Source organism: Pristiophorus japonicus, chromosome 19, assembly GCF_044704955.1.
Source record: "Pristiophorus japonicus isolate sPriJap1 chromosome 19, sPriJap1.hap1, whole genome shotgun sequence".
Lineage (NCBI taxonomy): Eukaryota > Metazoa > Chordata > Chondrichthyes > Pristiophoridae > Pristiophorus > Pristiophorus japonicus.
Window position 1 is genome coordinate 49,555,851 of NC_091995.1, and position 16,405 is coordinate 49,572,255.

The window sequence follows — 16,405 nt, forward strand, 5'->3', positions numbered from 1 at the left end:
TTATTGTGTATTCCCTTGCCTTGTTGCCCCTACCCAAATGCATTACCTCACACTTCTCCGGGTTCAATTCAATTTGGCACTTTTCTGCCCACCTGATCGATATCTTCCTGCAGTCTACAGCTTTCCTCCTCAGCTTTCCTCCTCACTGTCAACCACATGGACAATCTTTGTATCATCTGCGAATTTCTTTATCTTGACACAACAGGTTTTATGTGAAGAAACCACAACCAGCAAAAAGAACGAGGTGACTCATCGCAACAGTATAGTTTTACCTAACTGAAATAATTTGGATTTATCTTCCAGCTTGGACATACATATGAAACGATCAGTCTGACGGATTTAAACGCAGAGTCAAGTAGGCCTTTGACGAGAGAACAATCATCCCTTTATGCAACTATAAAATAGAGCTTATTACCGTATCAATTTGCTGGAGTGGTAAAGTCACCCAGTATGTTCATGTCAGGAGAACACTTTCACGAAAGAACTCTGGGCCCTAGCATGCCTTAATTCCCAGCTTTCTGCAGAACCCTGTTGTTCCTCTCTTGCAACATTGATGTTGACAATTAACAAAGTCCCCTTGGCCATGATTCTAATCGATCTGCTGGACGGATGTGTCTGGGACGCCCTCCCTCCGATTTTATTCACCATTTGAAATAGATTGGGATGTAAAGCGCGGGTTTGACCCAAAGGTTGCCATGTTCCCGCCAGGCGGAGAGGGTTAGAATCGGGGCTGTGTCTGTTCTCCATGGTCTACAGATTTCATGGTATTCAAAGCTATCTTCTTTTTAATTATTGTTTGCCAAATTCCTGTCATAACAATGTAAGAAATGGATGCAGGAGTCGGCCATTCGGTCCCTCCATCCTGCTCCGCCATTCAATAAGATCATGGCTGATCTTCGACCTCAACTCCATTTTCCTTGCCTGATCTCCATATCCCACAATTCCCCTAGAGTCCAAAAATCTATCTATCTCAGCCTTGAATATAAATGTCTGAGCCTCCACAGCCCTCTGTGGTAGAGAATTCCAAAGATTCACCACCCTGAGTGAAGAAATTCCTCCTCATCTCAGTCCTAAATGGCTGACCCCTTATTCTGAGTCTGCGACCCCTGGTTCTACACCTTCCAGCCAGGGGAAACAATCTCTCAGCATCTACCCTGTCAATCACCCTCAGAATCTTTTCTTTTTTATTATTCAATCCGGGATGTGGGCGTCACTGCCAAGGCCAGTATTTATTGCCCATCCCTAATCACCCTTGAGAAAGTGGTGGTGAGCCGCGTTCTTGAGCCGCTGCAGTCCCGTGTGGTGAAGGTATTCCCACAGTGCTGTTTGGGAGTGAGTTCCATGATTTTTGATCCAGCGATGATGAAGGAACGGCCAATATATTTCCAAGTCGGGATGGTGCCTGACTTGGAGGAGAACTTGCAGGTTATGATATTCCCATGCGCCTGCTGCCCTGTATGTTTCAATGAGATCTCCTCTTATTCTTCTAAACACCTGAGAGCATAGGCCTAATCTACTCAATCTCTCCTCATAGGACAACCCTTTCAGAAGGTTGTGGGTTCAAGTCCCTCTCCAGGGACTTGAGCACAAAAATAATCTAGGCTGACACTCCAGTGCAGTGCTGAATCTCCACTGCACTGTCGGAGGTGCCATCTTTCAGATGAGACGTTAAACCGAGGCACCGTCTGCTCTCTCAAGTGGACGTAAAAGATCCCATAACACTATTTCGAAGAAGAGCAGGAAAGTTATCCCCGGTGTCCTGGCCAATATTTACCCTTGAATAAACATAACAGAAAAACAGATTATCATTATTACATTGCTGTTTGTGGGAGCTTGCTGTGCGCAAATTGGCTGATGTTTTTCCTACATTACAATAGTGCCTACAGTCCAAAAGTACCTCATTGCCTGTAAAGCAGTTTGAGACGTCTGGTTGTCATGAAAGGCGCTATATAAATGCAAGTGGACCTCTCTCACTCCCTTCATCTTATTAAATGGCGGAGCAGGCTCAAGAGGCCATATGGCCTACTCCTGCTCCTATGTCTTATGTTCTTGTATAGTGTGGTGCATTTTTCATGAGAGGGTTTTGACGAATTTGGAGGCTACTCAGCATTTTCATATGTGTATCTTTTTCAATTTAGTATGAAAATAGAAATGGGACAAAGTATAGCACATGCTGTATTATATAGTTACTGATATTCACGACTGTAAATAAATACAAAGAATGCCCTGTGGTGATATGTTTCTGGCTATTTCTCAATACCAAGTTACAGTTGAAGTTGGGATTGCAACTCTCTTGGAACACTCACCATTCTTGAATGGGGACGAGATGATCCATTGTCTCGGCCAATGCAGATCGCAGGCAGGCAGCACTCATAGAATCAGAGATGTTTGCGGCACAGAAGGAGGCCACTCAGCCCATCGTGTCCCCGCCGGCCAATAAAGATCTACCCAGCCTAATCCCACTTTCCAGCTCTTGGTCCATAGCCCTGTAGGTTACGGCACTTTAAGTGCACATCCAAGTACTTTCTAAATGTGATGAGAGTTTCTGCCTCTACCACCCTTTCAGGCAGTTAGATTCACTTAAATTGCTTTAATATTAAACTGTGCTTTTCTGCCCTTCTCCCTATTTCTATGGACAAAACTCAAAACATTAGTAAGGCCACAGCTAGAGTACTGCGTGCAGTTCTGGTCACCACATTACAGGAAAGATGTGATTGCACCAGAGAGGGTACAAAGGTGTAACCAATTCTTAAGCAAGTGCAGGGGCAGTGAAAGTGGGGAGGAAAGAACAAAAGGTCTGTGATAGGGAGGGAGGCAGGAGAGATTTGAGAAACAAAAGGGATAATGGGCAGAAATGAGATAGTAATGGCACAAGTTAAGAAACAAAAGATGAGTCTAGAGAGGGTGTGAATGGCAGAATAATTACCAGCTGCCATGGGAAACAGAGAATAAATAAATAAAAAAGGGGGGCTTGTAAAAAAAGGGAGGAAATGGAGGGAAACATGGGCAGAGGTTCTGGTCTGAAATTGGTGAACTTGATGTTGAGTCCAGAAGGCTGTAAAGTGCCTAAACGAAATATGAGGTACTGTTCCTCGAGATTGCGTTAAGTTTCATTGGAACCATGCAAGAGGCCGAGGACGGAGTGGTCGGAGTGTGAGTGGAGCAGGGAATTAAAGTGACAGGTGACCGGAAGCTCAGGGTCACACTTACAAACTGAGCAGAGGTGTTCGGCAAAGTGCTCACCCAATCTGTGTTTGGTCTCCCCAATGTAGAGGAGACCACATCGTGAGCAGCGAATACAGAATACTACAGTATACAAAGATCTGGGTGGTTGATTTTTGAAGCAGGATTTTGTAAAGAGACGTTCTGATGCTGATGGAGGAAGAATTGACCACGGGCAACATTGGTGCCTTTAGAAACATGAGCAAGATGGACATTGAAGATTGTGGCTGAACATGTCCTACCTCTTCAGCATCACTCTCGTGTCTCTTGTATAGTCCTGCTAATAAGCTGTCATGAACTACATGTCATCTGAAGGGCAGTCCTGATCATCTCTGATGAGCTGAAATAAAAAATTGGAAGAGGTCAAAGGTAGAACATTTCTTAAGTTTGATGTCACGCACCCGCACTATTCCAACAACAACTACAACTTTTATTTATATAGCGCCTTTAACATAGTAAAACATCCCAACATGCTTCACAGCAGTGTAATGAGCCAAAACAGGTAAATTAGACACCGACCACGTTAGAAGAAATTATGGCTGGGTGTTGTCAGCGTACATGTGGAAACTGACTTCATGATATTGCATGATATCACCAAGGGGCAGCATCTGGATGAGACATAAGAAGGGGCCAAGGAGGTAACGATGTAGGAGTGGGAAGAGAAGCCATTGCGGGTGATTATCTGGCTACAATTAGATCGATAAGAATGGAACCAGGCGAGTGTAGTCCCACCGAGCTAGACGATGGTGGAGAGGCGTTGAGAAGGATAGAGTGGTCAACCGTGTCAAAAGGCTGCAGACAGGTCCAGAAGGACGAGGAGGGATAGTTTGCCTTTGTCACAGTCACAAAGGATGTCAGTTGTGACTTTGATGAGAGCAGTTTCCGTACTGTGGCAGGGGCGGAAACCAGATTGAAGGGATTCAAACATGGAGTTGCGGGAAAGATGATCATGGATTTGGGAGGCAAGAACTTGTTCGTGGACTTTGGCAGGAAAGGGAGGTGGGAGATGGGGTGATAGCTAGCAAGCACAGTGGGGCCAAGGGTTGTTTTTTTGAGGAGAGGGATGATGACGGCAGATTTGAAGGAGACGGGAACAGTACCCGAGGAGAGAGAACCGTTAACAATGTCAGCGAACATGGGAGCCAGAAAAGTTAGTTGGGTGGTCAGCAGTTTAGTGGGAATAGGGTTCAGGGAGCAGGAAGTGGGTCTCATGGACAAGATGAGCGTGGAGAGGTCAAGAGGGAAAATCAGAGAGAAACTGAAAACTATTCCAGCAGCAACCACAGGAAAACCATGTGCAGTGAGAGCATTCAGGGGCTGATATCTAGAGGTTGCTCATGGACCGTCAGAGTTAGTGTTGCACCTTTCCAGGATCAGCTCCTCTGATGAGGATGTTTTGGGCTCTTGTGCTGATCTCTGTGAGTGTGCAGAATGTCCCTGATACCTGGCCAGCACTGGGTCCATGAACTAATTGGTCAATGAAGGTGTCAGTCAGTCTCACAGGCCGATTCAAACCAAGCAAGGAACTACTTACCCCAAAGAGCGATCTCCAGCACTTGTTATTCATCTTAATGTCAGTGTCACAGTGTCAACTCGTGGCTCAGTGGGTAGCAAACAAGCCTGAGTCAGAAGGTTGTGGGTTCAAGTCCCTCTCCAGGGACTTTAGCACAAAAATCTCGGCTGACACTCCCAGTGCAGTGCTGAGTGAGTGCTGCACTGTTGGAGGGGCAGTGCTGAGGGATGGCCGCACTGTTGGAGGGGCAGTACTGAGGGAGCGCCGCACTGTTGGAGGGGCAGTACTGAGGGGACATCGCACTGTCAGAGGGGCAGTACTGAGGGAGCCTCCGCTGCACTGTCGGAGGGGCAGTATTGAGGGAGCGCCGGCCGCACTGTCAGAGGGGCTGTATTGAGGGAGCATTGCACTGTCGGAGGTGCCGCCTTTCGGATGAGACGTTAAACCCCATCTGCTCTCTCAGGTGGACGTAAAAGATCCCACGGCCACTATTGGAAGAAAAGCAGGGCAGTTCTTCCCGGTGTCCTGGGGCCAATATTTATCCCTCAACCAACATCACTAAAACAGATTATCTGGTCATTATCACATTGCTGTTTGTGGGAGCTTGCTGTGCGAAAATTGGCTGTTGTGTTTCCCACAGTGACCATACCCCAAAAGTACTTCAGTGGCTGTAAAGTGCTTTGGTACATCCGGTGGTCGTGAACGCCGCTATATAAATCCAAGTTTTTCTTTCTTGTTTAGTCTACTCAATCTCTGCTCATTCCAGGAACTGGTCCAGTGAACCTTCGTTGCACTCCCTCCAAGGCAAGTATGTCTTTCCTTAGATAAGGAGACCAGAACTGTGTTCAGTATTTTGATGAAGACTTCCGAATAAGCTCTGCTGAATCAAGAGGAACGCGACTTTCACTGCATGCATTCAAGCGGAACACAAAGGATATCAAGCCAGATCTACGACCACATCCGTGTCTAACCTGCAACGTAATAAGTGTCAGTACGATTTAAGATCTACTCGATGTGAAGTATATTGAGGCGTTTCAGAGAAACATGACCAGAACCTCGTTTAATGCAAATCTTCATTTATTTTTTACTCAGCATCGGTACTGGAATAAATTTCCTCCTGTCACAGGCAGCCCTGGTGATTTGAATGTCTGAGCTGTGTGAGAAAGGAGACTGGCAGTGTGCCAAGTATGCAGTCGGCAATAGCTAAGAAGTTTTGCAGTGACCCTGACACTTCGTTCAACAAAACTATATTTCATGAGGTGCAATTCAGTCGTTATCCCGGGCGGAACAATAAGAATAAAAGAAATAGGAGCAGGAGTCGGCCATTTGGCTTCTCGAGCCTGCTCCGCCATTCAATAAGATTATGGCCGATCTGATCATGGACTCAGCTCCACTTCCCTGCCCACTGCCCATAACCCTTGACTCTCTTATCGTTCAAAATCTGTCTATCTCCACCTTAAATATATTCAATGACTCAGCCTCCACAGCTCTCTGGGGCAGAGAATTCCACAGATTCATGACCCTCTGAGAGAAGAAATTCCTCCTCACCTCCGTCTTAAATGGGCGGCCCCTTATTCTGCCCCACAGTTCTAGATTCCCCCACGAGGGGAGACATCCTCTCCACATCTACCCTGTCAAGCCCCCTCAGAATCTTATGTTTCAAAAGATCACCTCTCATTCTTCTAAACTCCAATGAGTGTAGGCCCAACCTGCTCAACCTTTCTTCATAAGACAACCCCTTCATCTCCAGAATCAACCTCATGAACCTTCTCTGAACTGCCTCCAATGCAAGTATATCCTTCCTTAAATAAGGAGACCAAAACTGTACACAGTACTCTAGGTGTGGTCTCACCAATACCCTGTACAGTTGTAGCAGGACTTCCCTACTTTTATATTCCATCCCCCTTGCAATAAAGGCCAACATTCCAGGAATTAACCTAATGGACCTTCTCTGAACTGCCTCCAATGCAAGTGCTTGAAAGTTTCACAGGGAAGGCAAGTTATTTTATTAAACAGGGGAGGAAAGAGCATGTAATATAACAAGTGCTGAATGTCAGTGGCCTGGTTTTTAGCTCTTCAAATATTGGTTTCAAAGGTGTCGTTTATTTGTGGTCAGAGGCACACCAGAAGAATACGCCTCTGACCCGAAAACAAAATCCGAAAGTACCTGGTGTCTCCGGAACGGGTCCTGGGCCTATAGACAAACGTCTGTGGAAAGGCTCAGTGATCCCAGGGTCGCAGGAGGTTCAGAAGCGTCCTGGGCCCACGTGTATCAGGCCAACCAATTAGAAAGGAGGATTCCTCATAAGCTTATGTGGACTCCATTTATGAATAGAATCCCCATAAACTTATGAGAAATTCTGCGGTGGGAAAAGGTTTGTGTTTGCAGCCGCAAAGTTCACCAGCTGGGCCCTGAGTGTGGGGCGGAGCGCTAAGAGAGGCGGTCCACATCTCTCTTAGGACGCTAGGCCGGCTGAGCATGGGAAAATCCCCAGGTAAAGAGCCGGCCTCGGAGCACCTTCAGAGAGGCTTCGGTGGAACAAAAGAAAATCAGCAAAACCCACCAAAAACATTCCCAATACCTCACTGACGCCTCATCCACCTGAGTCCCAAAAATAAAAATATAAAGAACACTCACACTTACCTCAGGGCGACATTCCTTCCCTCACTGCGGCCACTGCAGCTCGGACCTCCCGCTTTCACAGGCGGTCCCAGCAGGGTGCGCTGCGGGGCGCGATGGATCGGGCATGGACCAAATATCGAGCCGGTGTCACAACCTGGGACACTGTACCCTGGCTCACCTCTCCCGGGCAGTGCTGCTCCCTGTCCCCGCACCCGGCACACCGGCTCACCTCTCCCGGGCAATACTGCTCTCCGCCCCACTAAACCCGGCACACCGGCTCACCTCTCCCGGGCAGTACTGCTCCCCGCCTTCACTAAACCCGGCACACCGGCTCACCTCTCCCGTGCAGTACTGCACCCCGCCCCTGCACCCGGCACACCGGCTCACCTCTCCCGGGCAGTACTGCTCCCCGCCTTCACTAAACCCGGCACACCGGCTCACCTCTCCCGTGCAGTACTGCACCCCGCCCCTGCACCCGGCACACCGGCTCATCTCTCCCGGGCAGTACTGCTCCTTCCCCCACTAAACCCGACACACCGGCTCACCTCTCCCGGGCAGTACTGCTCCTTCCCGCACTAAACCCGACACACCGGCTCACCTCTCCCGGGCAGTACTGCTCCCCGCTCCCACACCTGGCACACCTCTCCCGGGCAGTACTGCTCTCCACCCCCACTAAACCCGGCACACCGGTTCACCTCTCCCGGGCAGTACTGCTCTCCGCCCCCACTAAACCCGGCACACCGGTTCACCTCTCCCGGGCAGTACTGCTCCCCGCCTCCACTAAACCCGGCACACCGGCTCACCTCTCCCGGGCAGTACTGCTCCCCACCACCACTAAACCCGGCACCCAATGTGCCGACAGGGTGCTGGAAGCTGCTCACCCGCCCAGGAATGATTTCCACTGCCATTGCCGACCCTTGGGGGACTAACAGGGACGGCAATGGACTGAAAATCCAGCCCGCGTCTTGAAAGGAAAAATATGCCCTGCAAAAAAATTACTAGTTTTAATTCGATAAGCAGCGCTTCGATTTCAAAATTCTCATCCTGGTTTTCGAATCCCTCCATGGCCCGCGCCCCCTCCCTATCTCTATAACCTCCTCACGCCCCTACAATTCTCATCCTCCTGTTCAAATCCCTCCATGGCCCGCGCCCCCTCCCTATCTATAACCTCCTCCAGCCCTACAATTCTCATCCTCCTGTTCAAATCCCTCCATGGCCCGCGCCCCCTCCCTATCTATAACCTCCTCCAGCCCTACAATTCTCATCCTCCTGTTCAAATCCCTCCATGGCCCGCGCCCCCTCTCTATCTCTGTAACCTCCTCCAGCCCTACAACCGCCGCCCCCCCCCCCCCCCCCGAGATGTCTGCACTCCTCAAATTCTGCCCTCTTGAGCATCCCTGATTATAATTGCTCAACCATCGGTGGCCGTACCTTCCACTGCCTGGGCCCCAAGCTCTGAAACTCCCTGCCTAAACCTCTCCACCTCTCTTTCCTCCTTCAAGATGCTCATTAAAACCTACCTCTTCGACCAATCTTTTGGTCACCTGCGTTAATTTCTCCTCATGTGGCTCAGTGTCAAATTTTTTATATCTCATATTATTCCTGTGAAGCGCCTCGGAACGTTTCACTACGTTAAAGGCGCTATATAAATACAAGTTGCTGTTGTTGTTGATAAAATATAAAATAGCAGTTTAATTTCTGTTTCTGCATCAACTATGTTGGACTGACACCATGTCCAGTTACTTGCTGATGGACAGGATGTGGGTGAGATATAGCTGCAACTCAGGCAGACCAAATTTCCATCATTAAAACCACTTCTGTTCCGATTTTTATGTCTAACTGCTTCTGTATCACAGCAGAATTGAACATTGTTGTAGAGAGTCGAAAAATATATATAGACTTAGGCATTAGGCACCTGCTGGATATTTAGAACTCACATAAGCTTAAATGGACACACACATAAAGTGGCTGCCCAGGCATTATGGGAAATCAGGTAGTCAAACTGTGAACTGTTGAACGTTCACTGACCGAGCAATAACCCTGTGAGGCCCACTGTAGGAATGCCTGGGAAGACAGAGATAAGAAGGAAACCATCTCCTGTGAACAAGGCCATGAAACCAATTATTTCAGGAAGAAAGATAAGAGGGAAACCATTTGCTGTAAACAAGGCTATATACCAATTATTTCTCCCAGATGAAAGAACTAGGGAGAGAACCTATAAAGCCATCAATCAGCACTAGCTGATAAAAGACGAACACATGGTTCCTGAGACATAAGGGGAATTCTATTGGGTTAAAATAACCTATATGTAATCTATAATCATTGTGATTGGCTTGTGTCCAGCCGTGATGGGCTGTGTAGCTGCAGTAAACTGTTTTGTAACTGTTGTGAAACATATAAAGGTACATGTAACTCTTTGTTCTGTGAAGAGAAACCTGGATACGGTCCTGAGTTTTTCCTTCCCGCTGAGCGTAATAAAAGCTGCTTCAGCATTGGAACCGACCCTGAGTGTTGAGTGATTCTTCTAAGAAAACACTAACGCTAACAATGGCGTAGTCGGCAGGATTTCCCGGAGTCGCTGGACGCCCTTGGAAAAAAAAAAACCCGGGTGAGTATAAAAAACAATTTTTAAGTATAAAGGGTGCGGAAGGTGGAAGCTGGTTGATCGACATGAGGAGACGGTCTAATATCTCAAACGCCTAGCCTGAGCCTGAATTAAGAGGACTTTTGTCCCACGTGATGGCCAGGAACCAAGTAGGCGTAGGGAACACACTTAGACCGTGGGATCGTGATACCGAGAGACATCTTCCGGACTCAGTAGTGTAATTTGAAATACCCCGGGATAGAACCAAGCGGTGTACAGCGGCTAACGGAATCCAAACCTGTGAACAGGGTCGGTCCAACAGGCTGAGCAGTGGTAGGTAGTCGTTAAGGATACGTAGAGCACTGCGGGAATTGCTTAAACGCGTTTTTAAGAATTATATAAGTTTGTGCAACAGCAGAACTTGTGACCTGACAGTAGCCAAGAGACAGTTTACTACAAGTCGCGCTAGAAAGAAAGCGGACCTCTGAGAGTAGATTCCTAACGGTAGTAGTCCTACCCAGGAATGGCCATGAAAACAAGTAAACTCGAGTGGGGACCAGAAGGGTCGCTTACCCGCCACCTGGCGGAAAAACAAAAGAAGCTAATTGAAAAAATGATTAAAGCAGGGTGGAATCCTCAGGAATTAGTTATGTGAGGAATTATTTAGATAAAACTACGAATTCCCTGAAAGGTCATGGATCCAAAAATAGAGCCGGCCAAAACAAGAAGAGAGATTGTTGTAAATGTCTGATCGTTGAGTGAGAAGTGTCTGTGTGATTTTTGACTGCAGAATGAATTTTTTATGTTTTCATGTTCCGAAAGCCTGGTTGGAAGAGGAATGCAAGTGTCTGTTTATTTTAGAAACAGAGTGAAAGTCTTTTTTTAAACCCTTTGTAATGTTGTCCTGTATGTGGGAAGTTTTAAGACATTTAAGTTAGAAACGCAGGTGTGGATTTATTCGGATGATAAGTTACGGAGCTAGGAAAATAAACAAATAAAGAATAGGTTTGTTGAGCAAAATATTTATTTGACATGCTCACTTACTTGCCGAAAGAAAACATGCAATGATTGATTGGGTTGAAAGACATAAATTTGGTCTCGGAATGAGATAAAGAATGCTTACAAAAAAGAGAGCTTCTAAAAAAAAAAGTTTTAAATAAAGATTGAAATTACAAAGTTTGAATTGGGATTTTGAGATATTCAGAGAAGGCACAGGAAATACTGAGGTGGATTTAAAAAAAAAAAGATTAAATTAAATCTGATCAGGTCAAACTCCTGGGCAAGTGGCGAGCTATCTGCGAAGGTGTAAAAGGAACTTTTGGAAAATGTTAAAAAACAGCAAGCTTTAGTAACGACTTTGAAACTGGAGCATTTTGAGATAACGAAAAAGCACTCAAACTCTCAAAGATGGACTACATTCCAGTTATGGAGAAAAAGAAAAAGATAAAGACGCCACTTTGAAAGTAAACAAATGATTTTAAATTAACAACTTTATGGAGTTACGAACCCTCCGTGTAAAATACAAAACCTAATTTGAAGAAAGAAAAAAAAGATGTAACAGACTAAATGGAAAAAGACATAACTTACTAAATACTAGTTGATGTTTGCTGTGAAAAAGATATTGGTTTAATTAGAAGAAAAAAAAAATTGGAATAAGTAAAAAACACTCTACATGGATTCGAATTTTCAATTATGAAAAAGTTTCAATGCAGTTTGAAAAGATTTCCAAAATGTCCCGAACAGTCTAAACAAGCAGGAGGGTTTTGAAGATAACGAGGAGAAAGAGAGAAATAAAAAAAAACAGAATTGAATTTCAGTAAACAAAATTGCTATTGTATGTGTGGTCTTGTTTTAAAACAATTTAAAAAAAAAAATTCTTTGGCAAGTACTTGAATTAGAAGTTAAGAAAACATTGGAGTTTACTCTAATGATTTATGCTGTTTAACGGATTCCTAATTTCGAAGCCAGTTTTGAAGGCACAAAGACTTTTTTTTTCCAGATGATTACGTGAAGTCACGTAATGACATCAGGTCTTCTTACAAACCTGGAAAGGAGTTAACCCTTTCCATTGACAGCCGTTTTATACTGAACATTATTAATTTGGATTTCTTAATAGGGAAAAAAAAAGACTCACCTAACAGAGGAAACAAAAATAAAAACAGAACTAGCTTATGTAATAATACTTGCCTGATACAATAAAGAAATAGATATTCAATAAAACAAATTGAAGAGTTAAAAGCTAAGATAAACAGGCTGGAAGAGATAACGGGACTAGACGGATAGTGCAGTGCGCAGCCATAGCACCATCACCTCTGGCAATAGAGCCAATGTACCCCACGGTGGGTAGGTGTAGTCCACAAACCCAACCTAACGGTAAAGCAGACAGCGATGTTTGGAGGAATAGCTTTGGCCTTGGTCATAGGAGTTTGGGTAATATTTAAGTGGGTAAAGACACGGGCGCACGCCCTACAGATTCAGCTCGAAATGGTTCGATTATAACCTTGTGCTTCTGATTTTGCAGGGTGACAGGGACTCTCGTAGAGCAAAAAACTTAACCCCTGGTGACGACCAGGCCGTCTGTTTAAAATTACAGATAATACTTACCGGAATGGGAATACGAACGGCGCTACTCGTAATCTGGATAGCCCTGCGACATGCACGTACCCTGGGCAACACCGACGGACAGCAGAGCACGCTGGAAATAAACAACTATATGAACTATGGAGTCTTGTTTAATTTAACGGACGGAATGTGCATCCCAGCAGCCAAGGACTGGAGCAAGGACAGGACTTATTTTAATGCATGGTTACAAGTGAATCCTAATAAGAATCCTAATAAGAATAAGAGTATGTGTACAGTGCTCCACGGGTATAAGGAGCAGATGCATTAAACGGAGGGATGTCAAAGGGCCTGATGAATGTACTTTCGGCATAATTTGCGCGCCTCCGGGACAATCCCAGCAATCAGTCATCCGCAAGAAGGGAATGGGGCTGTGTGGGTATTACGAGGAGGCGGGGGCGGCTGCAATATAATTGTATGTATGTTTCTCACCCCCTCCGACACCGCGCCCCATAAGAATCACTACATTGCCCGAAGAACTGCCTTGTCCCATAACTACTAAGGGACCAGAAAATGGGATTGCAATGTACAACGAAGGGGAATTATTGTATGATAATGTTAAACATGAAATTGTGCCTGTTCTGATCAATATTTCAGGCATCCAGATGCCGGAATATTGTACCGAACAGTCAAGGAAGATGTACAATGTATTAAGTAAAGTCGTAATGCAGCAGGCTGCCGATGCCATGGGTGCCAGTAAGTTCCGGGGACAGGGGTTAGCACCCAGGGTGAAGAGGGAAATAGTAAATGATGTTGCTACCGTTTTCAATACAGGAACCTCCGTAGTGAACTCGATAGACATACAAGGGCTAAATGAGAGGGTAGAACAGCTTAAAGGGGTGATGAAGGGGTTATTGGAGAGGGTGGAGCAAAACCAGGAAGACCAGGCCAACCTAGGAAAGGAGGGTGCCGAAATCCAGTTGGATGGCATCTCAGTCCTGGAAGCTCACGCTAAAACCATCAATCACCTCATTGATAGAGAACAAGAAGATACAATAAAGCAAAGACAGGGGCAACTCTGTCATGCTCATGGTCTGTGGATGGTGGGACAGATCCGCCACAACCTCGACCAGATCCAACGCGGGGAAGTACCCGATTGGATAGACAGTTCACATTTAGCTCAGTTGGCGAACCAAAGGGGGACACTGGATAATTGTACTCTGAAGGGACTGACCCGAGTATACCCCGCAATTCCAGATTGCCAGATGGGTAGGACTACCGGGATAGGGATAGTCCTGTTGATCCCTATAGCAACGCCGGACTCAGGGCCGTTCCCCTTATACCAACTAGAGAATATCGGAGTAATACGGGAAAATGTCTCCATACGCTACTACCTGACCACCACCTCTGCCGTTCGTCGAAACAACATACTTACTGGGATTTCCCTAGCAGATTGCAAGCAAAGGGGGGGAAATCACAGTATGCCCTCACCCGGTGGGCCGAGGTGAACTAGACGAGTGCGGGTTTAACCGAACCAACGGGTGTGTACTAGAAATAGTGCCCGCACACATGCACTTCGCGAGGGCAGGCTATGGAGGGAGGGGAAGATACTGCGTCTCTACTACTGAGAGTTCATACCAGTATAATGACCTGCATTGCCCTATACCGCAGCCAAACTTTTGCTTTACACCACTACGACCTGTCGCGATCGGGCAAGCGCATATCACCCAGGTTAGGCGCCGGAAGTCCGAAGTTATTGAAGTAACTGATCAGCTCCATGATCATTTGCAGGATTATGACGAGCCAGAGCAGGTCCCTATCCCACATCTCACGGAGGTATTACGGGAGTTAAGGCTCAGAGTGGGGCAATCCGTAAAACTCTATCACCAGCTACAAACTAAAATCAAAGAACTGGAAGAAGATACCGAGGTAGACTTACAAAGTCAGAGTTGGTGGAGAAAGGTCTGGGACTGGGGAATAAATGTGAACATCCACCCATGGATCCGAATTATTTCACACACACTGGTCGGAATACAATTAATCTTAGCAATAACATGGGGCGTGATGGCCTGCCAGGTATGCAGGCGCCACAAACGGCAGAAACGGACCAATCACCGTTCCCTGGATATTAAACAAGTCTGTTTGATAAGGGGACGGGAGGAGCTAGCCTTTGTTAATTTGATTTGAGCAACCGGAACTCCTGAAACCGCGTGACTGGCCAGCACGTTGAGGCAAGGAATACCGGGCCGTGCACAAATATCAGATAAAGGCAGTATTTCGGTTAAAAGGGGACTAGGGCTAGTCCCTTTACCGAAAGGGGGAATTGTTGTAGAGAGTCGAAAGATATATATAGACTTAGGCATTAGGCACCTGCTGGATATTTAGAACTCACATAAGCTTAAATGGACACACACATAAAATGGCTGCCCAGGCATTATGGGAAATCAGGTAGTCAAACTGTGAACTGTTGAACGTTCACTGACCGAGCAATAACCCTGTGAGGCCCACTGTAGGAATGCCTGGGAAGACAGAGATAAGAAGGAAACCATCTCCTGTGAACAAGGCCATGAAACCAATTATTTCAGGAAGAAAGATAAGAGGGAAACCATTTGCTGTAAACAAGGCTATATACCAATTATTTCTCCCAGATGAAAGAACTAGGGAGAGAACCTATAAAGCCATCAATCAGCCCAAGCTGACAAAAGACGAACACATGGTTCCTGAGACATAAGGGGAATTCTATTGGGTTAAAATAACCTATATGTAATCTATAATCATTGTGATTGGCTTGTGTCCAGCCGTGATGGGCTGTGTAGCTGCAGTAAACTGTTTTGTAACTGTTGTGAAACATATAAAGGTACATGTAACTCTTTGTTCTGTGAAGAGAAACCTGGATACGGTCCTGAGTTTTTCCTTCCCGCTGAGCGTAATAAAAGCTGCTTCAGCATTGGAACCGACCCTGAGTGTTGAGTGATTCTTCTAAGAAAACACTAACGCTAACAACATGTATCAAATGACAATTGTCAAGAGAGTCTCTCGAATCGAGGATGACTTGCTTCCACGCCAAAAAGGGAAGAGTTCGATGAGTTCACAGGTGTTTCAATGAAGGACCTAATATTCCAGGTCCTGAACTCCATGTTGAAGGGTGGAAGATGCCTGCGTGTGGATTTTTTTAACATGTGGTGGCCATTGCACACCAGCCACCACACGGGCTTGACAGAGCGAGGTCTTGGTCCAGTGGCAAGGATTAACCAAGACGACTAGAGACTAGCTCTGCTGCACAGACCTAGTGCGCACACATATTGCAATGTGAGCTGCCCCGGGTAGCTCCTGAGCCCTCGCCACTTCTCGGCCCCGAACTCACACCTCTCCTTCGCCCCGACCTCGCTGCTCCTTCGCCCTGACCTCGCTGCTCCTGCTGTACCTGCCCACGCTCCAATCAGCGACCTGGACCTTGATGACGTCCAATCCAGTCGCTCTCTTCGCTACGTCGTCCCACCGGACTAGCTCGTGCTGCTGCCTGGAGTGGTATGTTCCATTTAAGGCCCCGACCTGCCGCAGATGTTCCCTCGCAGGTCGGGGCCGCCACGCTGTCAAGTGGGTATACATATCAGGAAAGGATGAACAGGCTGGGTCTCTTTACTATTTAAAAAAGAAGTCTGAGGGGTGACTTAATAGGTCTTTAAAATTATAAAAGGTTTTGATAGAGTGGATGCAGAGAGAATGTTTCCACTTGTGGGGAAGAGCAAAACTAGAGACCGTCAATATAAGATAGTCACCAAGAAACCCAATAGGGAATTCAGAATATACTTCTTTACCCAGAGAGTGGTGAGAATGTGGAACTCGCTACCACAGGGAGTGGTTGAAGCAACTAGTAAACTAGTACTAATACGTTTAAGGGATG